This window comes from Nicotiana attenuata, unplaced genomic scaffold (genome assembly GCF_001879085.1).
Source record: "Nicotiana attenuata strain UT unplaced genomic scaffold, NIATTr2, whole genome shotgun sequence".
NCBI lineage: Eukaryota > Viridiplantae > Streptophyta > Magnoliopsida > Solanales > Solanaceae > Nicotiana > Nicotiana attenuata.
Genome location: NW_017672789.1, coordinates 67,918 through 94,609, shown reverse-complemented (window position 1 = coordinate 94,609; position 26,692 = coordinate 67,918). Strand labels below are relative to the sequence as shown.

The 26,692-nt window shown below is 38.0% G+C and overlaps 1 pseudogene; it reads right to left on the bottom strand.

Moving 5' to 3' along the window:
- Positions 1-24,886: 24,886 nt before the first annotated feature.
- On the bottom strand, positions 24,887-25,828 carry LOC109214508 (annotated as a pseudogene).
- Positions 25,829-26,692: the final 864 nt, after the last annotated feature.

Here is a 26,692-nt window from a genome sequence, read left to right as displayed (position 1 = left end):
TTTGAGCATAGGGAGCAAAGACATAGGCATGTGCAAAAGCGTGCAGGTGGTTGAAACTAATTGTGAGGTACCCGCACAAGGGATCATACCTGGGAGAAGTCTGAGTATCCCGTGAGCTGCTAATTCTTCGGCCTTTGGCCTACCAGGGAGTTTCTTTTACCCTCTTGTTATTTTCTGTGCGTTGAGGACATTGCACAATTTTAAGTGTGGGGCGAGGAGATTGTCTGGGTGATTTTCTATGCTATCCTAGATTTGTTGTAGTACTTTTTCTTAGTGTAGTTATTTGTGTTAAAAAGATAAAATTAAAAAAAAACAAAAAAATGAAAAAAGAAATTTTTTTAAAAAAATTGGGACTTTTCCCGACGATGGATTTTGTGGACAGGTTTCTTGAGGGATTAAGGTCCAATAAAAAAAAATCAAAAAAAATTTATTTTTGTTTCTATTTATTTTTAGTTAGATAATAATCCCCCTTGGTTTTTCTTTGTGCATCGGTTCTTTTCTAGGGGATGTAGCTTGAACCGGGTAAATTTTTTAATTTTTAGGATTATCTTTTTTTTAGGACTAGTAAAAGAGGGAGAAGAAAAAAACTTTCGTCACTTGTTTGATACTAGCATATTTAGGCCTAAGCTTGAGTCGTACTTTCCTCTAAGTGCTTGAGTAATGAATAAAATAGCAGACTTTCTGACACCCAAGCTCAGAGTTGTGACTCTGTATATAACTTATTCTTATTTTGTGGTTCGCGATGATCCTGTCTGTCTTAGAGTGGAATTGATCCATCTTAATTGATACTTGTGCCATGTGGGATGAGGATTTCTTACATATATTCCATGTTTTGCATCTTAGTCTAGAACTTGCCCTGCATGTTATTGAAGCGAAATAAGAGTGTTGCTCTGTTTAGAAGATGATAATAGGCTTTCTTTGATATCTCTTGTGAAATTTAGCCTTTTCAGATATTGTACCACTAGTTAGCCCTTTGTGCTTGTAGCCTTTTGTTTGGAAGCCATATTTTTGCCTTGATCCTTTTGTTGAATCCCTAGTTTTTGCACCCTGCTTCCTTGACCATTGTTGCTTAGACCGTGATATTAATTGATAAGTTTGAAGAATCGGATGGTTAAGTAAAAAAAGGGGTGACCAATGATAGCTGAAAGGTTATGAAAAGGCCTTCCTGAAAAGAATGTGACATGAAAAAGAAAAGAAAAAAAAAAGGGAATGAAAAAAAAATTGCTTTGAAAAAAAATAATTTTGAAACGTTCTTGATATGAGGGAAATACTTGTGAAACAATAGATAAAGAGAGGACTGAAAAATAAAGTGAAGAGTAGAAAATAATGGGTGATGAAGTCTAAAAGTGCAAAGTGCTTAGGGAAGTGTAAGTCACTATTATATAGTTCTTCTACCCGTCCCCAAGCCAACATTACAACCCGTTAAAGTTCCATTTGATTCTATTTTGAGCGTACTTAATTAGTAGAGATGTACATAATGGGCAAGCCTATGGTTCTTTGTGCATACATGTGACTTCGTTTGTGAGTGCGAGAGTTGTTCTTTGATGCAAAGTCCTTAAATTATATTGATTCTTTGATTTGAGTGTATGGACTATTTATTCTTGGGAGGGCACTTGTTTCATGATAGATAGGTGATTTCATTAGCTTCTTTGACAGAGTAGGTGAGCGAGCTTAAATTTGGTGAGTTAGAGTCCCTCTCTGAGGTTAGGAGGTTAGAAGTTTGTTGTTTGTTTGCGACTTGTATATCTTGCACGATGATGATGAAGCGCATATCTGATGGTTTGAGTTGCAATAGGGCCTAATTGTTAGTATCAACCGAAGTGGTGGTGTTTCTAGGCTTGGTCTATTGATAGTGATCTTAATGCTTACTCGAGGACGAGCAAGAGTCTAAGTGTGGGGTGTTGATGTTCGGCCAAAAATGCATATATTCACTTATTGTTGCCTCACATTCTATTATTTTTTAATCGTCTTTTGAATGTTAATTATATTACTTTGTGCTTAATATTATATTTTAACTGTGTAGGAATAAAGCGGTATGAAGATCAAGAGATTTGGAGCAAAATTGAATAAAACGCGGAAGAAAAAGAAAGACAACTAAATGAATATAAAAGGGGGGACACTCTTGGGTCTTTGTCCCCCCAAGTGGAGACAACAAAGAGAATATATAATTCAAGAGAAAGAACTAACGGAATTGAACGTGAAAACATTCTGTTTTCAGCGCCAGGACCAGCGCCTAGCGTTGGCCTGGACGCTGTATTGCGGGGTTTTCCTACTTTATTTGGGACAAGGATATTTCGGTCCTACACGGTTCTAACTTGTATAAAAGGGGTCCTTAACCTATTTTGGAGGGGAGAACGTTTTTGAGAAGAACTTTTGACCAAGGGAGAGCACAGAGCCGCCGTGGAGGCCGGGTTTCATCTTTTCTTCCACCAAACTTAGTAATTTTTATGTTACTTTGTATGATTTGTTATTTGGCTACCATGTCTATGTGGAGCTAAACTTTACTTTCTAGGGTTGTGGTTCTTTCATGACTATTGTTATCCGGATATTGATTTGATTTCTTGATTTATCGTATTAGTTTATTTATTCAATCCTGTGCTTAATTATTTAATTGCTTGATCACCAATTGAATACTATCTACGAATCTGGAATTGAACTCGAAAGTGGGAATTCTAGATTGCTTATAGGATTGAGTAGGGTAAGTTCTTGAACCTGGGCATTGGGGAACGAATTCGCGATTAGGATAGACATATACCTAATTGCCTTGCATGGTTGATTTACAGGAATTATAAATGCGTTCTTGTTGATTCTAACTCCATAGACATATAGGCGTTAGGTTAGCTTGAATAGGCGAGTAAGAACTCGACAGATTCTTATGAGCAATATTAACCCTGTTAGCAATAAACTAGATAAATTAGTTACTCAATTCAATTGAGGAATACAATAAGAATGTTAGATAGCCCATAACCCTAGATCGTTTTCATCACATTGATAATATAAAAATCTGCTATTCCTCTGTTTAAAGTTCATTACTTATTTTCTTCTTAGTTTAATTTAGATAATTAGGAATGTCTAATTTAGTTAATAGTTAATCACAAGTTCTCGTGGGTTCAACATCCGACTTCTAGTCACTTTATTACTTGACGATCCCGTATACTTGCGTGTGCGTTTGGCCGCAACAGTTCACAAGGGTCTCAATTGGACCCCGAGCAGTGCTCGCACTAGGAAGGTCAGTAGTAAGAATTTTGGTGGCCTTGGCTTTTAGCCGGCCAAGAATGGTAGGTTCAGAATAGCACAGGTAAAAAATGAGAGAGAGTGGACAATAGTTAACAGGTCACAAGACTTAGAAGAAGGTTCAGCAAGACTCAGAAACAGGTTCAGCAGGATTTCAACACTTAGTAAAGTAACACACAACAACCACATATTGATAGAGTTAGGGGAGAAACAAGTTTACAAGATCGACAGAAGTTACCAAACAAGTTGAAAACCTAAGAGGTCTAAATTATGCTAAGTATACATCTTAGTGTCATAAGATAAACATGTTAACTCTCATCAGGAAGCAAGACATGATAGGAGCACACATTATGACAAACCAGAATCACTGAAGTAACAAGAATTAGGTGAGCCAAAGACATTCTGAAGGACATATTAACAGGGGTACAAGATCATAATTGATAGAAAAGGCCTTAACACTAAATAAAACACATTATATATGTAAGACAAACATTGCAAAGATTCAGAGCAGTGTGAGCAAGTGAACACATGTCAAATAGCACAAGTAGGTATTCCAGCATTGACACAGTAGACTAATTAACTAAAGAAGGTCCATGCTATGTTAGAGACTTATCATGAAGCAGTTCAATCAAATTGAGATGACTATTCTAGAACCTCAGACAATCACTAAAGGGGGTATGAAATCAAGTGAACATGCTGTAAAAAAGCAGAGAAATAGGTCATAGTTGACAAAGGAAGTTCCAACACAAGTTATTACAAATGTGAAGCACATTACAGAGATTTAGGACGAAGCAAGTTGGCACATTTAGGAACATTTAGGCAGTAGCTCACTAGTTAAACGAGCTTAAGAGGGTCAAATTATCCCAGTTAGACTTAGACAATCTCAGAACTAGCAACATTAGATGAAAGTTAAATGCTAAAGAGACTTAAAACAAGTGCCAATTTAATAGAGTCATGCATAAAAGTAAACCAGAAACACATTAAGCCATGAACTTCAGAGACGAGAACACATGCGAATTAAAGACAATTAAGGATGAAACTACAAAAGGTCGAGTTGCTTACCAGTTAAACGAACAACAATAAAGAACAAAAATCCACAAGAACCCAGAACCTCAATACGTCAAAGTTCCTAAAGAGCTTCAAAGAACGCCGGGCAATGCTCGCACCAAGAGAAAGTTCCAACAGTAGACTCTTAGTGGCCTTGGCTTTCAGCCGGCCAAAACAAAACACAGAACAAGATAATGAAGGAGCCACAGAATAAAACTTCAAATTTTAGTGAGATTATAGCGATTCAGGTCCCCCTTAAAGGGTAATGGGAGAGGGGTTTATATAGTGACAGAATTCAAACAAGTAAATAAGGAAAACTGTCAAATCCAACATAAATAAGAAAGTATTAACATGCAAAATCAAATAAAAATCGGATTAGGACAAAAAATAGGTAAACCTTAGTTGATAGAAATCGAAGATTGGTCGGGAATCTTGGCTTATCGGACCCTTATAGCCGTGGTCATGCTGTATATGGACTAAATATTGTCCAAATTCAAACGGTTGAAGCTAATCTCCCTTGATTTGGAGGTTTACACTTGCCAAAATAGAGCAAGTACTTATGTAATACCAAAATCGGGTAAGAAATGACGGGACAGAGCATAAACAGAAAAGGAATCGTAGAGTGATTCCATGTTGAAGTAGGATTTTGGATAGAATAAGAGAGATGACTGCTAGGGTTTGAGAGGAGCGGGGAAGAGAGGATTTAGGGGCGGCGAAGATGGGGGAATGGGCCTTTAGGTTTGGGTTTGGTTAATTAAGGATGAGAGAGGATCTGTGGGCCGTTGATCTCTGAAATCAATGGTTGGGATAGAAGAAAAAATAAGGCGGGTTGTTTTAAAATGGGTCGTGACCGAATTTTTAAAGGGGTTGTTTGGTTGTGGCTACTGAAGGGATTAATGGAGATGGGCCAGCTGTTTTAGGCCTGGTTTGGTCCGAAATTAACCTAAAGTTGGGCTAAGAATTAAATACACGAAATTACTTAAATAAAATAATTAATAAATAGTAAATATTACATATGCAATAAAATGACTGAAAATAATAACTTGACATTACAAAATATAAAAATGCAATTTTAGCATGAATAATGTAATAATTGCAATTATACACAACATATAGGCTATTATTGCAAAATTACGTAAATAGCTTTAAAAATACAAATATAATTATATGAAATGAATTAAAATATTATGAAACATACATGTGGATGCAAATAGTAATTTTGGATGATTAAGTCATCACAAAATAATTTGAAGGAGTTATTAATAATTATTTATATAATAAAAATCTAAAAGCAATCAATTTGAGCTTTAAAAATTACGGAAAATTATAGAAAATGCCTGTATAGGTTTGTAAACTAAATAATGATGCAAATTACTATTTTTAAAGTACATATATATATTTTTTAGAAATATGAGGGAAAAATTAAGTATCAACAGCTACCCCTCTTTACCCGGGAATGATGAAAGAGTTGTAGGGTAAAGAAATGATGACTGATTTTGACCGAATGGGATAATTTTAAAAATGGAGGCCGAACTCCGGTTTCTGAGTTGCCTACATATCCTTTGTATTACGAGAATCAGGCCGTGTGTAGTTCTGGATCCAACGGTGAACGAGACCGATGGAGTTGTTATAGGAATGATCGTGTGTTTTTGAAAGGGTTCTTTTTAGTAGGACAGTGTCGGATGAATTTGAAACGTTATGGCTATATTAATGAGCAGATATTTGAACGGTCATAGGGTAAGAAGCGGGAATTGATGATGGTCTGTTGCATTTTGGAATAATTGTAGGATGTGAATGTTATGAACGGAAATCGGAGTGAAGATTGCTCCCGTTTAATGAAAAGTTACTTCCTGAATTACCTGAAAAACTTAAAGCACGATGCATGCAAACATATATGGGTTATTGCAAGAATTTAAACATAATGCAAATTTTCCTTGGACCATGAAGGTTGTCTTTGGACGGTGAGGATGATGTCCTTGGACCATGCCGTCTCGGGCCATGAATCGTGAGATAAGGGATTCGCAGGCCATAAATCGTGAGATAAGGGATTCACAGGCCATTAAATGATGTTCTCGGGCCATGAAAATGGTGCCTCTGAACTATGAAGACTTTGAATAATGATGTGCAATATTGGGAGATCCTCGGGCCATGACATGGTGTCTTCAAGCTATGACAATGCTTAGTCTCGATGCAAGGAAAGGCAGCACTTAGACTTATGCAATTAGGGAGGCAATGCTTAGCCTCATGCAAGAAGAGGAGGCAATGCTTAGTCTCGATGCAAGGTAAGGCAGTGCTTAGCCTAATGCAATTGGGGAGGCAATGCTTAGCCTCATGCAAGAAGAGGAGACAATGCTTAGTATTGATGCAAGGAAAGGTAGTGCTTAGCCTTATGCAATTAGGGAGGCAATGCTTAGCCTCATGCAAGAAGAGGAGACAATGCTTAGTCTCAAGCAACAGAAGGCAGTGCTTAGCCTTATGCAATTAGGGTGGTAATGCTTAGCCTCATGCAAAATAGGAGCCAGGGCTTAGTCTCATGCAAGGAAAGGTAATGAGTGGTAGCAGAGTATTTCTTATGTTTGCATTTGGAAATTTTGTCGCTATGAAGATAGTGATGTGTGTATTTGCGAATACTCCTGTTTTGTTCATTGTGCCTGCATCCAAAGAAAAATCATGGTTTTGCGGGGAAGGTTGGTTCGTGCTTTTGTATTCTGCTTGCCCATGTTCCTGTCTTGAGATTCTGTTTGAGTTACCCTGGGTAACATCTGGCGGTCATATAAATAAAGTTTTCGAAAAAATATGCGTGCATTTGAGGAATGTAGTTATTTAAAAACATAGTAGTATACAATATCAAGTAAATTGGATAAACCAATGACCGTGACACTTTAGAGACATTGCGACTTCCTTGTATTGGAATTTTGAGGATCCTCTTCAAAATTCTACCCCAGTTTACTAAGTGATTCTTTGGCCATATGATAAAATTGGCTGGACTTGCTCTGGAATTTCGAGGGTCCTCCTCAAAATTCTGCCCCAGTTTCTGACCATGGGGAAAATGAAGATTTTATTAAGACATGAGCAAACCCACAGGGCTGCCTACGTATCCCGTCTTAAGCGAGAATCAGGTCAAGTGTAGTTCAGTTACATCAAGTGAAGAAATGTAAACAATCCTAAACATAGTATCTTTTGACTGCGTCTGAGTTGATAGGTTTTGGCAAAATTTCTCCGTCCATTTCTGCAAGTATGAGTGCTCCTCCTGTTAGTACTATGTGAACCATGTAGGGCCCTTGTCAATTGGGTGAAAATTTCCCTTTGGCTTCATCTTGATGTGGGAAGATCCGCTTCAGCACCAGTTGCCCCGGTGTGAACTGTCGGGGTCTAACCCTTTTGTTAAAAGCTCTGGACATTCTGTTCTGATAAAGTTGACCATGGCATACCGCATTTATTCTTTTCCCGTCAATAAGAGCAATTGTTCATAGCGACTTTGTACCCATTCTGCATCTTTGAGTTCTGCTTCTTGTATAATTCTCAAAGAAGGAATTTTGACTTCGGTGGGAATGACAACTTCAGTACAGTAGACCAACATGTAGGGAGTTGCTCCGGTTGATATGCGGACTGTGGTACGATACCCCAATAAGGCAATTGGTAATTTCTTGTGCCATTGCTTGTGATTGTCTACCATCTTTCTCAATGTTTTCTTAATATTCTTGTTTGGGGCCTACACGGCTCCATTCATTTGAGGCATGTATGCTGTGGAATTCTTATGCTTGATTTTGAAGGTTTCACACATGGCTTTCATTAAGTGACTATTGAGGTTGGCGGCATTGTCGGTGATGATGGATTCAGGTACCCCGAATCGGCAAACAATATGATCCTTGACAAAATCTGCGATGACTTTCTTGGTTACAGCCTTGTAAGATGCAGCCTCAACCCATTTTGTGAAATAGTCTATGGCCACTAAAATGAACCTGTGTCCGTTCGAAGCAGTGAGCTCGATCGGACGGATGACATCCATTCCCCAAGCGGTAAAAGGCCAAGGTGCACTCGTTGCATTGAGTTCATTTGGTGGTACCCGTATCATATCTACATGTACTTAACACTGATGACACTTGTAGACATACCTGATGCAGTTCGTTTCCATAGTCATCCAAAAATGTCATGATCTCAATATTTTCTTGGCTAAAACGGAACCATTCATGTGTAGTCCGCAAGTTTCGGCATGTATCTCTACGAGCAGTTTGGAAGCTCCTTTGGCGTCAACGCACCGTAATAATCCTAGGACTGGAGTCCTTCTGTACAGAATTCCTTGACTTTGGAAGAAATGGTGGGATAATCTTCGGAGTGTGCATTTCTGAGTATTATTTGCATGCTCTAGGTATTCTCATTTTGCCAAGTATTCCTTGATATCATGCAACCACGAATTCCCATCCGTTTCTTCTTCAACATGAGCACAATAAGCTGACTGATTATGGATTCTTACTGGAGCAGGGTTGATGAAATTCTTGTCCGGGTGTTGTATCATGGAGGACAAAGTGGCCAATGCGTCTGCGAACTCATTCTGGATTCTCAGAACATGTTTGAATTCTATCTTTGTGAATCTTTTCATCAACTGTTGCACGTCATACAGATACAATAGTATTTTGGTATTCTTGTAGCCCACTCTCCTAGAAATTGATGTATCAGAAGGTCTGAATCACCAATTACTAGCAATTCCTGGATATTCATGTCAATGGCCAAAATGAGCCCCAGGATGCAAGCCTCGTATTCTTCCATATTGTTGATGCACGAAAACCTAAGTTTTGTGGATACCGGGTAATGATGGCCTGTCTCTGACACCAAAACAGCTCCAATACCCACTCCTTTGGAATTTGCAGCCCGTCGAAGAACATTCTCCAACCGTCGTAAGTTTTGGTGATATCTTCCCCTACAAATGATACTTCTTCATCGGCAAAATACATTTTCAGTGGTACGTATTCTCCTCCTATAGGATTTTCTTCGAGATGATCTTCTAATGCCTGTCCCTTGACCTCCTTCTGAGTCACATAGACAATATCAAATTCACTCAACAATATCTGCCATTTTGCTAGTTTCCTGTAGGCATGGGTTTCTGGAAAATGTATTTTAGAGGATCCATCCTTGATATGAGATATGTAGTGTAGGCACAAAAGTAATGCCTCAATTTCTGAGCTATCCACGTTAGGGCGCATCATGTGCGTTCCAGCAAAGAATACCGTGCTTCATAGGGTGTGAACTTATTACTCAAATAGTATATGGCCTGCTCTTTTTCCCCGTCTCATCGTGTTGTCCCAAGACACAACCGAAAGCCCCATCTAGCACGGACAAATAGAGTAGCAAAGGTCTCCCAGGTTCTGGCGGGACCAGGACTGGTGGTGTGGACAAATATTCCTTGATTTTGTCAAAAGCTTTCTGGCAGTCTTCAGTCCAACTTGTTGCGGCATCCTTCTTTAACATTTTGAAATTCGGCTCACAGATCATGGTCGATTCCGCTATGATGCGGCTGATGTAATTGAGATGCCCCAAGAAGCTCATCACATCTTTCTTGTTCTTTGGCGATGGCAAATCCTGGATAGCCTTGACCTTTGACGGGTCTAGCTCAATTCCTCGGCGGCTAATGAATCCTAATAACTTTCCAGCAGGGACTCCAAAGGCACATTTTGCGGGATTTAGTTTCAAATTATACCTTCGAAGTCGACCAAAGAATTTCCTCAGGTCTGCTATGTGATATGTACCCTTCTTGGATTTGATGATGATGTCGTCCACATATACTTCTATCTCCTTGTGTATCATGTTGTGGAAAATGATTGTCATGGCTCTTATATAAGTGGCCCCAGCATTCTTTAGACCAAATGGCACCATTTTATAGCAATACACTCCCCATAGCGTAATAAAGGCTGTCTTCTCGGCATCTTCTTCATCCATCCAGATTTGATGATATCCCATGAAGCAATCTACAAAGGATTGGAGTTCATGATTGGCACAGTTGCCAGTCAGTATGTGTATATTGGGTAACGACAAATCATCTTTGGGACTTGCTCTATTTAAATCCAGATAGTCGACACATACTCTAACCTTCCCATATTTCTTCGAAACTGGCACGATGTTAGCCAACCAGGTAGGATATCCAACCACTCTGAGAACTTTAGCTTTGATCTGCTTGGTGACTTCCTCTTTGATTTTCAGACTCATATCCGGCTTGAACTTTCTGAGTTTCTGCTTTACAGGCGGACACATCGGATTGGTAGGTAGTTTATGAGCCATTATAGACGTGCTCAAACCAGTCATATCATCATAAGACTATGCAAAAATATCTCCATACTCTTTCAGGAAATGGGTGTACTCTTCTTTCTCTGATGGTGACAGGTGAATGCTTATGCGAGTTTCTTGACTGTTTCGGAATCTCCCAAATTGACTACCTCGGTTTCGTCCAAATTGGACTTAGGCTTGTTCTCAAAATTCTAATTCTCTGACAATTTCCTCAGGTATTATATCTTCTTCTTCTTCTATTTCCTCTGAATCACTATCCTTATGCTGCGTTATCTCATTACATGTCACAGTTGTTGGTTCATCAGGATAAGTAATAATAATGCTGTAGAGAAATGTAAAGGATAATAATGAATACTAAAATAGCAATAAATCTTGAAAACAAGTACGGCTTGATGACTCGAGCAATTATTTCAAAACAAAATACGTCCAAAGCAAAATACTGAAAATGTCTTAAATGCTTAAAATTGCTTTTAAAAATATATCATGCTAATTGCTAGGCTACCCAGGAACTCGACGAGCCCGGGACGGTACAGGAGTTCAGTTCTTGAGAACAACTCCTTTTCCCACGGTCTGAATTGTAAGGTCTTCATCCTCCTCGTCCTCAACTATTGCATTGCAATCCATGTCTTCATCATCCAGAAATAGATTCCTCAGGCCAGCCAAAGCCTCATCTTCTTTAGATCCCCATATCACGTCAGTCTGTCGAATGTCTGATGCAGATGCGGTATTGGCTGTTCAAGAGGATAATAAGGACCATGCCATGGTGACGACCGATTCTAATACTCGTGCCAGGTGTATTCATACCCAAGCCCAAAAGTTGTGTCGTGACGCTTCAGGACGAAGCAAGTAGGCATATTTAGGAACATTTAGACACTAACTCACTAGTTAAACGAGCTTAAGAGGGTCAAATTATCCTAGTTAGACTTAGACAATCTCAGAACTAGCAACATTAGATGAAAGTTAAATGCTAAAGAGACTTAAAACAAGTGCCAATTTAACAGAGTCATGCATAAAAGTAAACCTGAAACACATTAAGCCATGAACTTCAGAGATGAGAACACATGCGAATCAAAGACACATAAGGATGAAACTGCAAAAGGTCGAGTGGCTTACCAGTTAAACGAACAACAATAAAGAACAAAAATCCACAAGAACTCAGAACCTCAATGCGTCAAAGTTCCTAAAGAGCTTCAAAGAACCCCGGGCAATGCTCGCACCAAGAGAAAGTTCGAATAGTAGACTCTTAGTGGCCTTGGCTTTCAGCCGGCCAAAACAAAACAAAAAACAAGATATGAAGGAGCCACATAACACAGCTTCAAATTTTAGTGAGATTATAGCGATGCAGGTCCCCCTTAAAGGGGAATGGGAGAGAGGTTTATATAGTGACAGAATTCAAACAAGTAAACAAGAAAAACTGTAAAATCCAACATAAATAAGAAAGTATTAACATGCAGAATCAAATAATAGTTGGATTAGGGCAAATAATAGGTAAACCTTAGTTGACAGATATCGAAGATTGACCGAGAATCGTGGCTAATCAACCCTTATAGCCATGGTCATGCGGCATATGGACTAAATATTGTCCAGATTCAAACGGTTGAAGCTAATCTCCCTTGATTTGGAGGTTTACACTTGCCAAAATAGAGCAAGTACTTATGTAATACCAAAATCGAGTAAGAAACGACGGGACAGAGCATAAATGAAAAGGGAATCATAGAGTGATTCCATGGTGAAGTCGGATTTTGGATAGAATAAGAGAGACAGTTGCTAGGGTTTGAGAGGAAAGGGGAAGAGAGGATTTAGGGGCGGCGGAGATGGGGGAATGGGTCTTTAGGGTTTGGGTTTGGTAAATTAAGGATGAGAGAGGGTCTGTGCACCGTTGATTCCTGATATCAACGGCTGAGATAGAAGAAAAAGTGAAGCGGGTTGTTTTAAAACGGGTCGTGACCGGATTTTTAAAGGAGTTGTTTGGTTTGGGCTACTAAAGGGACTGATGGAGATGGGCCAACTGTTTTGAGCCTGGTTTGGTCCGAAATTAGCCTAAAATTGGGCTAAGAATTAAATTCACGAAATTATTTAAATAAAATAATTAATAAATAGTAAAATATTACTTATGCAATAAAATGACTGAAAATAATAACTTGACATTATAAATACAAATGCTATTTTAGCATGAATGATGTAATAATTGCAATTATGCACAACATATAGGCTATTATTGCAAAATTGTGTAAATAACTTTAAAAATACAAATATAAATATATGAAATGAAGTAAAATATTATGAAACATACATCATTATTACTCATTCATACGTTCTATCAATTTATGCATGATGCTAGGGAGTCACTACGCGGCCTTGAGAAGATTGTTAAGATATATATTTGAAAGACACAATAAACTTGGGAATATCACACATTCAACCTGCTTTAAATCTCTAGATGCGGATTGGGAAAGTTTCCCCAATGATATATAGGAGGTCAACAAACTTGATTATTGCATCTAACTTTGGTCTTAATCTTGTCTCTTGGAGCCCAAAGAAGCCGCATGTAGTTGTTATAGCCAACATTGAAGCCGAATATAGAGCAATTGCAGTAGCTACAACTGAAATTACTTGGTCGCAACATCTTCTTAATTAAGAAACTACATGTTACTTACTAATGCTCTAAAGTTATGGTGCGATAATTTGTCTGCATCCTATCTTATTGCTAATCCTATTTTAAAAAAAAATATATATATATCGAGTTTGATTTTCATTTTGTTGCAAAGAAAGTACAATCCAAGGATCTTGAAGTTTGGTATATCAGCAGTCTTGATCAGATTATTCTCGCAAAAGTTTGTCACCTCCGAGGTTTCCATTCTTGTAATTTAAATATCACTTGAGATGGACATGTACTTGTAACTCAAATATCGGTTGAGATAGATAACTAGAATTCCTTCTCTCATTTACGACTTGTACCTATAATTATGACTCTAATGTATTCGATACTGATTTTATTATTCAATATCAATTTCTTACTGTCACCACAAAAGAATACTTTTTATAGTGGTGAGACTATTACTCAAATAGTCACTTAATTATTCGAAATTACCTAATTGTATAGGGTAAAATATGTTCATATAAATGCTCGCATAATAAAGCAACACGTGGAGCCGAAGGCAAACGGAAAGCGAGGCAAATGGCAATCAAGTCCGACAACAATCTCGTTTGATCCCGAAGGGAATGTTGCTCATAAAGATAAAATAAATGCCTGCCACCAGTAACATTTAACGGAGAATATTCTATAGCATTAAGTACGTAGCTCGTTACAAAAAATATTGCATTCATAGCCTGCCGTTACACATGCCACGCCCCAACCTTGGGAGGCGTGGCTGGCACCCGGTGCAGCACTGGCCCGAGCGAACCACTCTGAAACTCATTCATTCCTTTTGTAACTATCATGAGCCAACATAGCCACGGCTCGTAATGTACAATTGTAAGTGGACAACATTGTATCAATAAACTATCGTTGTTAAAACATGAATACATATGGGCCGTCAAGGCCTCTGACATACTGTAGAACAAAAACAATGTCTCTTTTTTTTTTTGGAATCGAGCGAGATGATATGCTGAATGAACCTCTATCTACAAAGCCTCTAAGATTGTTAGACATCAAATGGGACAGGGTACCGGCCTACCCATATGTCTGTAGCAAAATTCTAACATGATGACTCATAGACTTGGCTGCACTCCGAATGAGGTGGAGTCTTACCGATCCTTCACTGAATGCCAATCTCGTCTACTATGAGAACTCGTCAAACTGATTATCTATTCCTGCAGGCATGAATGCAGTGTCCCCAACAAAAGGACGTCAGTACGAATAATGTACAGTATGTAAGACATGTAAATAAATATATAAAGAGCATGGAAGAAACATGGAGTAAAGGACTCAACCTGCAAGTCTGGATAGCTTTGTAAATTATGAAATACTTATAGCGTCATGCATATGCGTATGAATGTCATGTCGTGCATAGGTACATGTGTTCATCACATCATCAAGCCTCTGAGGGCATCCCATCATATCATCTTGGCCACTGTGGACAAAATTATCAACGTATACCAGCTGATCAGGTGGTGGTGCGCATATAACGTCGTAACCTTTTTCCATATCCCATATACATATATAAACATACATATATACGCGTATATAACGCCATCTGGTCATGAGTCAATGTACATGTAAATGAATACAATGCATAATGAAGTAAGTCAATAAGATCTCTCCTGTGCGGATAAGTAAATAAACCTGTCTATCTTAATAGGACAGAAATAGAAAATAGATGAAAGAAAGCAAAGATATTACGTGGTCAATCAGTAACATAGTCGACCAGTTTATGATGAAAAGATTTTGGCTAAGGGTGTTTAAGTGACTTGCTAAGATAAGCAAGTTAATCTCATTGATAATGGGTGTTTTTATGATGGTAGAAACTCGAGAGGACATTCCCATTGTTGCAAAAACCTCATGGAGTCCAAATAAGATGTCCCCAATTTTCAATTACAACCCCTCTGACAAACTATGGTCTATGGCAAGAAAAGATTTGAATCTTTTAAGCATTGCTTTTAGTCGAGAAAGAGTGTTTATAACCATAAAATTAAGATCATAGTAGTTTAAATTACAAAACATGTATTGATGTTCAACTCACTTTTCTTAAAATTCAGAAATTTGTAGACCAACTTCAAATTTAGCTTTAAGTCTATAACATTGAGAATCTGAGATTTAATTAATTTATATATAAATCACTATATTATAAACATTAACATCTCTGTCATATACCTCAATAGGGACTTAGAGACATACTTAGGCATGCTTGAATATTAATTTTACCGGAATGAATAACATAGACATCCTTAACTGCTAAGAGTAGAACCACTTATGGAATAGCATTACGTATATGTATCGTTACTTGGATCATGCCAAAAGAAAGAAGTATTAGCCTTAACATACCTGAGCCGATTCTCTTAACAATCCCTCTAACACCCGTCTTTTGTGATAAAACACGTGACGACAGATCGACGTAGGGAAAAATCCGTATGATATTCTTGAGAAAGATTGCACCGTACTCCCTTATAATTGCAAAATCTCACGTTTTGAATGTTGAAGCAACTACGTTGCTAAGATGATAAGCAAATTTTGGTTGAATTCTTATTAAAGATCCGCTGCCTTAATTTGGTCAATCTCTCCATAGCTAATTAAGTCGAAAGCTGATTATTAAAACGGCAACATCTTACACTTGCTGTCCAAGGTTGTAGACTTGTGTATAGCGATTTGGAATATGGATGTATATTTAATTTTGTGAGGAAGAAGCTTATTCAAACATGGTTGCACGACACGTAGAGGTTTGAAAATAGCTCAAAAGCAAATGAAATCTCATCAAGTGTTAGCTATGGCTGCCACGTGAAAGATTTAATAACCTTATCCAATAAATTAATTAATTAGTTAATCTTTCACTAAAATCACTAATTACCTAATTGTTTACCGTAAAAATGGTAACAACAATTAAATTTTACAATCCTTTAACAACTTAATCATTCGTCTATGACCTGGGCTCATTTCTTTCTTTTAACGTATACCAGAATCTTCTATGGCTGTATATGCTGTATGTATAAAACTCAGAACCCTTACGCGCATTCATAACGTAATCAACTCTGGATCATTGATCGAATAATTACTTTTTTTTCATCTTAGCTTTCTTAGACATAAGCTATTACTTTTTCGGATCTTTCTTCCCCCTTGTTGTGTGCATACATAGATTATCTTAGTGCCCACATATATTAAAATTCCATACAACTCATATGATCCTGAATATCACTTCTGATTTTACTGAATGTTCATTAGCCACTGTAGGTGCCACTTTCTTAGGGAGCACATACAATGTTGTTTTGAGACTATTGTCACACGACCATTTCCTTTTTAGGTCGTTATGATGAGGTTGAAGCCTTCTTCCTTATTTTCTCGGCTAGTCTTTCGTTGTAGTACTTAGGGAAGACCCTATGACTCTTGTAAAGTTCTGATCCTATTACATTGTATACTCGGCGGACCTTCTGATGTCCTTCCTTTCCTATACTTATCCGTAGTTACCTACCTCCACGCCCTTGTTCTTGTAGGCTTGCTTTTGAACTGATATTTTGACTGCCTTTCCATTGGCACTTTTTTTATCCCCGTAACACTTATACAATACCTTTAACTACCCCGACTCCTATTTGAATATATCTCAAGTATTATAATGACATTACCGCGAGACTAAATTCTCTATGTTGGGGTTTACTACATTTATCTTCTATGATCTGCTGATTTGTTTGTAACTTTTTATTTAGTCATGACTAGGCTCTTCCTGAATCAACTACTAACTACTTGTTGGCCCATTCTCATATCCATATTCCGCGTAATATTTTTTGGGTTATTTCCTTTGTCTTAACTTATCTCACGTATTGGCTCCTTATCTATCAATAACATCCCGGGCAGGAAACCTTACTTTTTTTTCTTGATGTCGTGCTTACATAATGTTCTAGAATCATAGCATATCTGTAACATTTGAATAAGTGCAATCTCATCCCTTTCTCGTTTTTTTATCACATTCTTCCTTTATCATCCCATAGTTACTAGATCCACTTAATTCAAACTTAATGCCACACCATTCCATATTCCCCCATTTAGGGGAGTACTAAGAGTTGGAGCTACGACGACCTGCTTGTAGATGTTTTTCCTCTTCATCTTTGGCGTCCTCTCACATCATCAATGACCTTACTCGCCTTGCAGTAATCCTTCTGTACCAAGGATAACAAAATTTCTTACTCGCGATGGTGACACTTAGTGTAACTGGCATATATAGTCCCTTAAGCTTAACTTTGCTCACATTGCTTGCTTTAGGGAAGCGTCTTCCTGAGTGACCATTCTCTGAATTCATCATGAATCTTCTTATGTTGTCCATTCTATTATCGCCGGAACGTAATCTGAAATTCTCATGATGCTGACTATTACCAAATCACTCAGTCCTAAATTCATTTTTTGATTTATCTTGTTCACCAGTCCATACTGATTTCTATTATCCTAGGGTCTAACCTTTCCTCATATTAATCACGTTAGAGTCGCGAACTTATTTCTCGAAATGAGGATGTGACTGTATGATCTATACTCTTTTGTTGTCTTAAGGGCCATCACCTCTCGTCTTTTTCTTCATTTGACTATAGACTCTATAACACTCTATCGTTGCCATCCATGTATCACATTTCACTCATAATGCTTCATTATCACTCTTCGTACTTCCCTGCTAATATTTCTATTTATCACTTTATTCTGAAAATTTTAACAAGACATTCTTTCGCTTTTACCTCCCCTTGCTCCATCTACTGGCTCTTCGGGCTGCCTAACATTCTCCCTCTACTAGGGACGGGAGCCACACTAAGGTAATATTTATCCCTTCAAGGTTCCCAGTTCCCGTCTTTGTAGTACCCATATCTAGCTGTACTATTTTAGAGTGCACCATCTGGATGTCTCACAAGGAGATTTATTAGCACTTTTGCAATATCCTTCGAAATTGTTAACTAACACAAATAATTCATTCACCATTTTGGGTTACTCTAACCCCAGCCGGATCCTGATGTTCCATCCTTTTCTTAAACTACACCTGTTAGCCCCCATAGGGCATAACTGAGATGGGTACGACCAATTGTACCTACCTCTGTTACTATTGAATAGAACTCAAAAAGCTTATATTCCTCTGCCTGAATTATAAACATTGTTAACCTTCATTAATTGGGGCGCCTCATACTCTCTTCATCTTGCTTCTTTTACTTGTTGAAACTTGTATTTATCTTCTGAATCTCTCACTGTCTTTCACCATTAAGGTGGATAATGCCTCAAGACTTCTTATCAAGAGGCTTACACCTTTCAGTACACACATGATCTGCTGAAGACCTCACATTTACTTATCATAAGCATGATGCAAAGTCGAGTTCCTCTGACTCAACTCTTCCATAGTCATGTCATTTACCAACTGTCCTTCTAGATGTTGGCATCGTCGTATTATGAATAAGATAGAGTTTAGGAAATTGAATTCTTACAACTGAGCTCTACCACACGATCTAGAGTAAGAAGAAAGAGCGACAGTCCAAAATGTCCTGTAGCCTCCTGCTTATAAGTGTGGTGCACGACACACCCATAAACAAGACTCTACCAGACACGGCTTGTAGACTCCCTAGGACAGAACTACTTTGATACCACTTTTGTCACGACCCAAACCGATGGGCCGCAACGGGCACCCGGTACCTTACTCAATTGAGTGCCTATGTAGAGTATTTTCTGTATCATACTATCATAGGTAAATGAACCAGTGAAGCTGTCGTGAGATAAGTACAATAAAACATGGAGAAATACTCGACATTGGACGATCCAACATGTAATCTAAACTTACACATATGACGTACGGGCTTATAAGGCCAAGATAACAACTCGTATACTGATCATAGGCCGACAAGGGCCATACAATCTTTTACATACATGACATCCGTCTACAAGCCTCTAAGAATACATAATTTTCATAAGGGTCGGAAAAGAGTCCCGTCATACCAAACAATACTCGTCTAAATCATACTAACCAAACAAGCATCTCTGAAGCAAATGGAGCACACCAACATCTTTCGCTGAGCTGATTGCCTACTTTGAGGGCTCTCGACCTGTCTATCGGGACCTGCAGCATGAAATGCAGTATCCCCAGGCAAAAGGGACGTCAGTACGAATAATGTACCGAGTATGTAAGGCACATAAATAAGTACATAACAGACATGGAAGAAATATAGAGTAAATGACTCAACATGTACGTCTGGATAACTCTGTAAATCATGAAATACTTATGGTGTCATGCATATGCGTATGAATGTCATGTCGTGCATAGGTACATGTGTTCATAACAGCCTCTGAGAGCATCCCATCATATCATCGCCGGCACTGTAGACAAATCATCAACGTATACCAGCTGATCAGGTGGTGGTACGTATATACGCCATAACCGTTCCCATATCCCATGCACATATATATATTCGTATATAACGCCATCTGATCATGGGTCAATGTGCATGTATAAATGCATGAAATGCATATGAAATACGTTAATAAAATCTCTCGGTACGTCATAAGACCATTATGCGTCTTATTAATATCATGAAATAAACTTTACCAACTTACATATTTTTGAGACCCATTAACAGATGAAAGAATAATATGACACATGAGGAATCAAGAACATAAGTATCTCTAGTATTTCTATGGATAGAGCCATTTATGGAAATTGTGCATTTGCTCGTTTCGTTTGTGTCGTATAGATCATGCAAAAAAGAAAGAAGGGATAGCCCGAACATACCTGAAGTAGGGAAAACTCCGTATATTATTCTCGGAGAATATTACACCGTATTCCTTTAGAACCGCAAAACCCCGTTGCTATAACATTACGTAGTATAATTTCGTATGAGGACTTCTTGGCTGGAGATCCGTTACATTTGTAGATGTAGAACACATCCATTTTGGTGAATTTGATCCAAATTTTTGACGGCTTTTCCTTGCTGAAGCAAGTCACGCTTTCCATCTCATATTTTTGGGAAATTTTGAGACTTTAGTGGCTTAGCAAAGATTCCTTCTAAAGGTGACTCATGTTCTAAATCATGCCACCTATTAGAATGACTTATGAGTCATTTTAATTTAAAAGGAGGGGCTGCCATGTCATGCTTTAATGCTTATCCAATATATATTCCTAATTAATTAGGTAATGTCCCGTTACCCGGTAATTAACTAATTACCCGTATAATTAAGAATTATCTCAACTTACTTAAAATGCTACTCGCTTTTAACATACCTTGTACACCTTACTATCATGGTCATTTAGTACCTTGTTTGGCACTAATCCATAAATATCGGGTGTTAATGCTCGGCCCGTATTTTATTCCAATATGCCAAACTTGGACAAAAAATTTATTTTCTTTGACTTGCTTCCTCTCTCACCTTCACGAATTTACTCATCATTTGTTTAAAATAGCATAATCCTTATAATCTTCAAATAATCTTTTTCCTTGGACTAATGTCAATTAACTTACGACAAATTCAACGTACAATACTACAGGGTGCAACATCATCATAATTTAATACTGCAAAGCGTAACATCACCGTAATATAATACTGCGGGACGTAATATTGACGTAATATTACGGGGCGTAACACACATAGCGGACTCGCTTCAGCATCCAATCTTCCGCATTTGCAGACTTTCTTCCCACGCCTCTAATTTTACTTCTGCGCTCTAAGTTTCGCTTCTGCGGCTCCGCATATTTGCCCAAAGTTCTGCAGGTGCGGTCACACTAGGTATCAAAAATCTCAGCAACGCAAACATAGCGCGAAATTGTCCGAATCAATCCGTAACACAGCGGGCCCTTCGAGATCCCGTCCGAACATAGCAACAAGTCTCAATAAGTAACACGACCTACTCCGGGACTCAAATCTCACATAACAACATCAAAACCATGAATCGCACCTAAAATCAAACTTAATGAACTTTTGAACTTTCAATTTTCAAAACTCATGCCGAACCATATCAAATCAACTCGGAATGACCTAAAATTTTGTACACAATTTCCAAAATAATATAATGGACCTATTCAATCTCCCTAAATAATAATTCAAACCCGATATCATCATAGTCAACTCCCAATCAAACTTGTGAACTTTTCAAACCTTCAAATTGCCAACTTTCGCCAAGTAGTACCGAAACCTTATAGAGATATACAAATAAAAATACCGAAATATGTCCAAGTTCAAAATACCATACGGACTTAATGGAACCATCAAAACTCTGATCCGGGGTCAAGTACATAAAAGTCAAATTTGGTCAACTCTTCCAACTTAAAGCTTCCTAGTTGAGAATCATTCTACTGAATCAATCCTGAATCTCTGAAAAATAAAATCAATGATTCACAAAATTCATAATACATTATATGAGGATACACAATACTTTAAGCATCTGAACGAAATGCAAATGCTCAAAACAACCACTTAGGTCTACAGACCCGGCTAGTCGTTTTGAGGATTTGCATTCAGTTTAGTGGTTTGAGTCATGAGTAGCTTCATAAGATGTATTATAACTTGAGTGTATGGTTGATTTCAGTGTTCGAGAGGTTCATGATTGATTTGGAAGAGAAGTTTCTATTTTTGGAGGCTTAACGTTGAAGAGTTGACCAAGTTTGACTTTTGTAAATTTGAATTTAGATCAGAGTTTTGATAGTTCCGTTAAGTCCTGGTGGTGATTTTGGACTTAAGCGTATGCCCAGATTTGTATATGGATGTTTCTACAAGATTTTGGCTCGATTTGGCAAAAATTAGCAATTTGATGGTTTAAAAAGCTCATAGGTTTGATCGGGAGTTGACTTCGGTGTTATATAGTTTATTATTATTTCAAGAGTTCGAATAAGTTTGTTAGTTTATCTGAAACTTGTGCGCAAAATTTGAGGTGATTCCGAGTTGTTTAGACGTGTCTGGCGTACGTTTGGAATTTTTGAAACTTGAAATAGTTCATTAAGCTTGAATTGAGGTGTGGTTCGTGGTTTTAATGTTATATGAGTCATTTGAGTCCTCTAGTAGGTCTGTGTTATATTTTGGGATTGTTGGTATGTGCGGACGGGATCCCGAGGGGCTCGGGTGAGTTTCAGGGTAGTTTCGGACCAATTTCTTTCATGTTTGATTGCTGGTTTTCTCTGATATCTGGTGCTCGTCTGATAAGCATCGCGATCGCGATATGTTATTTGGATCTGGGTGATTTTTACTCTTCGCGTTCACGATAGGAGGGTCGCATTTGCGGAGGTTGAGTGGCCCGACCCATCGCATTTGCAGAAAAGGTTCACGGTCACGGTTGACCAAGGGAGTTGGGGAATTTTGTCTTCGTGTTCACATGGGCGTGGACGCGTTCGCGGAGGTCAGGCATCTGAGGTCATCACGTTTGCTTGGTCGATTCACGAATGCATAGCGCATTTTTTGGCAGTGTAATTTTGTGTATCGCGATCGCATAGGGTACTAATGGGCATTGCATATATATTGTTAATTTCAGACTTTGAACTCATTTTATCACATTTGGAGTTTGGGAGCTCGAATTTAGACGATATTGGAAGAGATTTTTACGATTTGGATCAGGGTACGTATTTTTGACTCGGACTTTATATTTTACGTGATTCCATCTTCGATTTTGGCATTTTGATTATGAATCTAAAAGAGAAATTGGAGTTTATTGTCAAAACTTTTTTAAAGTGAATAATTGGAGTTTGAAAATCAAATTGGAGTTGGATTTGAGTGAAATTAGTATGATTAAGCTCGTATTCGAATGCGTTATCGAAATTTGTGAGTTTTGTAGGATTCCAAGGTGCGGGCTCGGGATAACGTTTTATTTGTCTTTGAGTATTTGATTAAAGATTTGACATTTATGGTTTGGGTTTGATTTCTATGCCATTATTTGATATTTTTGATTTGCTTTTTGCTAGTTTTGAGTCGTTCGGAGATTGATTCGTGCGGGATTACGTATCTAGTGTATCGATTTGGATTGTTTGAGGTAAATGTCTTGCCTAACTTTGTTGAAGAAAATTTTTCTAATGAAATAATATTTTTTTGCTACATGTGGGGTTGATGTATATGCAAGGTGATGAGTGTATATGCTTGTGCCAGGGTTATCCATGCTTGGGGTCGATTATAGGATTCATTGTGCCTTGTTGAACTTTATGATTTTCTTGCCACATGTTTTACTTGAGTTCTATTATAGTATGAGCACAAATTCAATGCTTAGGACTATGCTTCAACTTGATACAACTTGAGTAGATATGATGAACTCTTTGTGAAACTGTTGATGTGCTAAATTCGATCATAACTATACCTAATTTACGAATATCTATGTCTTTTTTTATCGAGATGCTTGGTCCCATACTTATGTTGAAGATCATGTTTGAAATTTGTTGAGATACTTGAACAATGGGGTTCTTGAAGTCTTACTGAATTGTCTATTGGTGCAAGAGTTGTGGTTGTCATTCATGTGGTGTATTTTGCTTAACCACTCTTCCGGACGTTATCCGTACTTCCTACCTTGGTTGTTGTTGATGTATATGTGTTTGGTGAGGAAGAGTGATGCCGTGGCACTATATTAAACATTATTATGAGAGGAAAAGTGTAAACACGAAGGGTGCTGCTATACCATTGTCTTTTTTTTACATTATCACGTGAGAATGAGAGTAAAAGCTTGAAGGGTGATGTCGTACCATTATTATTATGTTATCATGAGAGGAAGATAGTAAAAACACGAAGGTTGATGTCGTACAAATATTTTTACATTATGATGTGAGGATAAAAGTTAATGGTAAGAGGGGTACTTTCGTGCGGGCAAGGATGAGAGACATGCATTATGTTGTGTTGTCTTACCTTTACGTATGCAATCATGTCTTTATCCCGAGTTGTTATTGATTGCACCTATGCTTTCTTTTCTACTTGTTGTTGTTGTGCTTACGCCTTTGCCTTCAATTTTATTTGCTATTGTTCTATACATGACTTTTATTGTTTATTTAGTGACATTCATGGTTTCTTTCTTGTTTGTTATATTTATATCTATGTCTCCGCTTATTTTATCTAAACCATCTACCTTATTTGTTATTAAAACCCATGTTCTCCTACCTTATTTGTCATCGTTATTTTTGTGTCTCCTACCTTGTCTGTTACCGTTATTCATATGCTTTTGCCTTGTTTGTTACTGCTATTTGCGTTATATCTACTTCACTGTTACTATTATTTTTTACAGCGGTTAGAGTTCCACGTGTATAATCATATTTCCTCGCTTTTAAGAAAATTGTTTACCTCGAAAGTACGAGTAATAATTAAATTTGATTTGTGGTTTTAAAGATATGTGATTAGATTCACTACCAATTAATAATCAAGAAATATGAAGTAGAAGTGAAAGAAATAAGTGTATCAAACCAATATAGCTCAGCAGCAATGACCTCGAGCTGGGTTTGGGACAATAAGAACAATTAAACAAGAAAAGTAAAGTATGAGCTGTAGTTCTAAAAGACAATTCTGATGAACAGTAGGCAAAAAGTAGAGAGTATATTCTTTTCTCAATGATTAGATCATGTTACAAATGATTGAGGTCCCCTTTATATAATAGGGGAATCCTAAATATGGAATATTTCTATCTACAGTAGGGAATTTCATGATACAACTGTCTAACCGCCTAGTACGGAATCGTACAATCATATTCCGGAATTTCCGCCATGATCTTGGGGACGTGGCAGGAATCTAGTCCATTCTGTTACAAGTCCATAACGGTACTATCCCAGGGTCGAGCATACTCGACCCCGGCAGATGTTGTGCTCTGTCTTTGAACTCGAATCTGGTCCACCGGGCTAGAAATCGACCTTGCCCGGACTTTGGCCCAGGACGGACCTTCGAGCCTATGAATCGGAAGCCTCTGATTTTGACCGTGTACAAAACTAAATTTTTAAATCAAGTGAGCCAAACAAGTCATGTCATTACGAGTAATAAAAGGATGCTACAATAAAGTAATTTTTGAAGATAGAATAGTAGTCTAAAACGAAAATGTGTGGACGGAAAATAATATCTCACATTACCTCCAGCGCTGTCCCCAGCAGTGAACACCCTGTTAAGATCAGCATAGCTTGTTAACCATGAGTCTTTACTAGTGTTGGTGAAGTTGTCATTCTCACTGTGAGAAGCAACCCATTGAAGGGCTGTCCAGCAATCTTGATATAACGTTGTCAAATCATTCTCAGGGGCTAGCCTGTACTCTACAGAGACTCCATTAACATTTGATTCAGAAACCAAATGGTTAAGGAAACGGTGCATCTTGTTGAGGAAAGCAGATCCGACAATAAGTCCACCACCATGGTAAAATACTAATATAGGAAGTTTTTCGTTAACAGTAATTATATTGGTGTTTTGTGGAAGGTAAAGTCTAGCAGAAAAATGAGATAAGATTGTGATATCATTGGATGAGACACCCGTGGCTGGGTCTTCAGGCGACGGGGGAACGTAGAACACGTTAAATTGTTCGTTGAAACGTTCTACGCGGCCGCTTTTGTAGAGTTGGATAGAGATCGGTGACTACCTCATTATCGTCTGTAGCCATGCGAGCAGTGAGATCAGATTAGAAATTTTTCTGGAGTTCGGTCTTCTGTTATTGTTTCTTCTATTCCCTATATAATATCTATCCTTCTGTTTATCTCGAAAATACGAGTAATAATTAAATTTGATTTGTGATTTTAAAGATACGTGATTTAATTCAATACCAATTAATAATCAAGAAGTATGAAGTAGAAACGAAAGAGAAAAGTGAATCAAATCAATGTTACTCAACAGCAGTGAGCTCGAGCCCGGGGACCTCGAGGTAGGCTTGGTATTATAGGAACAATTAAATAATAAAAGCAAAGCAAGAACAATAGAGCCTAAGGACAATGCTGATGAAAAACAGGCGAAAAAGGTAGAGAGTATATTCTTTTCTCAGTGATAAGATGATGTTACAAATGATTGGGGTCCCCTTTTTATAATAGGGGAACCCTAAACAAGGAATATTTCTATTTACAGTAGGGAATATTTTCGTTACAACTGTCTAACCGCCTAGTACGGAATCGTACAATCTTATTCCGGGATCTGCGCCACGATCTTGGAGACGTGGCAGGAATCTAGCTCATTCTATTACAAATCCATAGTGGTACTATTGCGGGGTCGAGCACACTTGGCCTCGGTATTCTTCGAACTCCTATCTCCGGGCATTGCGCTCTGTCTCCGAGCTTGAGTCTGGTCCACCGGCTTCGAACTTGACCTCTCCTGCACTCGGGCCTAGGGCGGAATCTCGAACTTATAAATCGGGGGCATATAATTTTGACCGTATACAGATAGTACCCGTGTTTCTTAGAATAAGATGATAAGAAACGATTTGCACCTCGATTCTCCCGAGCTTCTCATGATGACATCATGCTCGTGACGTAGGCACTTGAAGTGACCGAAAATGTCACGTCGGCGCTCTTCCCCAAAATAACAAATGCGTGCCAGTGTTGTTCGGCCACT